At 35.0% G+C, this 2,500-nt stretch overlaps 1 protein-coding gene across 1 annotated transcript in view; it reads right to left on the bottom strand.

The window, feature by feature from the left end:
* The window catches only part of LOC125040370 (secretin receptor-like), a 43,690-nt gene that overhangs the window by 37,421 nt on the left and 3,769 nt on the right, over window positions 1-2,500 (bottom strand). The window lies entirely within an intron of this gene.

Raw genomic sequence — 2,500 nt, 5'->3', positions numbered from 1 at the left:
GTGGTGCAGCGGTAGCGATCTCGTCTAGCAATCTTGCTGACCTGCGTTCAAATCCCTCGCCGCCAGTGGATGGTAACCCCGGCCATTCCTTGCACACAGGGGATAACTTAGAAGCAAAATAAAACAGACACTATGTCACACCAAGAATAACCATTGTAACAATTGGAATCAAATTAAACCTGACTGTTTGAATTCTTTTGTTGACAGCAGCCTTCTTTATCAAATGGAGAGGGGGGAGTGGCCAACAATTAGATTTTAGATTTATGTAGATTTACAATTTATATAGATTCTAGTCGTTACTCTTACTTGCTGCCATTCAACTCCTGATGACTCGCTGTGGTGAAGGTTAACGTTATTGCTATTATTCATACTACTGTACATCTATTATCATCATTATTGCCACTAATGTCCTAATACTGCTATTTCTGGAACTTTCAAAGTTATTTTTACCTTAATTATTGTAGCAACAGCAGTTGTATTAGTAATGGCAGTAAGAACAACATTAGTATCGGTACTAGTGGTAGTAGCTGCAGTCATAAAAACAATAATAATAGTGATAATAATGATGGTAGTTGTAAAGTAGTAGTTGTAGTAATACAAATCGCAGTAAATTAAAGAGTACAATAATCATGGTAATGATACTGAATTTTTTTTAGTATTAGTGCTAATAATAATAGCAACAGTATTGAATTTAACAGTAATTAAGGAAATAATAATGGCGAAAGTTGCAGAAGTAGTAATAGCAGTAGCAGTAAGGAAGACAATAATGGTAGTGATAATGATAATAGCTATAGAGACAACAGTAGTAGGAACAATGGCAGAATCGTTAACCTTCGCCATCATCATCATCAACGACCAGAATAAATGAGCACTTAAACAATAATGCTAAGAAGGAAAATACTGATAAGAGTCATCAGAAGTAAAATGACGGCAAGCAAGAGTAGCGATTACAGTGGTTATGAGGGACCTGGTGATTGTAATGTTAATGATGTAATCAGAAGTACTAATAATAATCACTTATAATGGTAATAAAAATCATGTTTTTCGTCGTCATTACAATAAGAGGCTAAATAACATAAATAATGATAGCATTGGGAATAAGGGAGTTGAAGTACGATAAGGACTATAGTTTTTTTTTTTTCTTTTTTAAAATTATTATGAAGGTGATAGTGCTGACAGTGATCATGACAGCCGCAAATACTACCATTAACAGTTATAATAGAAACACCAGAAGCGTCAACCTGAATCACACCTCAAATCTGGAGGAAATGCCTGATTTGATATTCGTGACACAAATATAATCTTGCAAAAAGAACGCCAAGCACTTACATTTATTAGCACAGCGTGGTGAGAACCCTGAGTTTAATTTGCTAAAGTGCAACTCATCTTTTTCGGATACACAGTGTTTATCTTTGTCAAGTGATTCTAAATTTAGTTTAATGCTTCTTTTATACTTATTGGGAACAGGATTAGATTCTTCTACAGCACGAAATTATATTTATAACCTGTTTTTTACACCGTTTTAGCTATAAATTTCTGGCTGTGTTTATTTTTATAAATCTTTTGTAAGACCATCTCTCTCTCTTCCCACTACTTTTTTTCTTATCCTGTTTATTTGCGTCTTTCTTTCTGTAAAGTCGGGGGATGGGGGCACCTCATTCACTACTACCTTGCTATTTCATATTCAGTATATATCAATAATACTGGATTAATCACCCTATCGAACCTGTACCTACTGACCAAACAACGTTGATTGTACGTCTATATACATGTAGGCATTTTGCTTTGTTTACTTTCTCTCTCCTTCCTCTCTCTTTTCTAGCTGCCCGTTTGATTATCTATCTATATATCCATTCATCCAACCGTCTATTTATCCTTTTGTGTCTGCCCACTTCTTCTTTTGTTTCTATTTTATATGCACGTATAAAATAATCTTATTATTGCCATGCCCTCAAAAGTAATGCAAAAATTAAACCCCTTTTACCTCGACGCAAATTCAGTTTAAAAAGGAAGGGATGGTCTTCTGAATTGATTTTTATTCGTATTAGGTCGTTCACATGATGAAAGAAATACAGGTTCTTTGAAATGCGACACACAGAACGGTCTTCAGTGCGTCTTGTTAACGATGTTTGCTGAAAGAGTGAAACCGATGATGTAACAGACGACTCTGATTTTTGAACATACGGGGATCGTCTGGTCGGAGAGCTTGATATGAAAGAGAGACAGAAAAGTATGATTGGCTTTGATCTTACTTCAAAACTACTCGCTTGATACTCAGTAGATCAGTGCAAAATAAATATCACAGACGATAAATCACAATGACATGGAAGAGGGAGAGGAGACAGTAGAAGAAGGAATTATCAGACGTTTATATTGGCAAAGAGAGCGGTCAACTCAAAATAAATACTGAAAGCAGCGACATGAAATAATATAATTATAAGGACTGTAAATGGTGACATTTTACCCATAAACACAAAAGATACATGTGGATAGACATTAA

Source organism: Penaeus chinensis, chromosome 29 (assembly GCF_019202785.1).
Source record: "Penaeus chinensis breed Huanghai No. 1 chromosome 29, ASM1920278v2, whole genome shotgun sequence".
NCBI classification, from domain to species: Eukaryota; Metazoa; Arthropoda; class Malacostraca; order Decapoda; family Penaeidae; genus Penaeus; species Penaeus chinensis.
The sequence above is the reverse complement of the archived record's forward strand: the minus strand, read 5'-3'. Positions and strand labels throughout refer to the sequence as shown.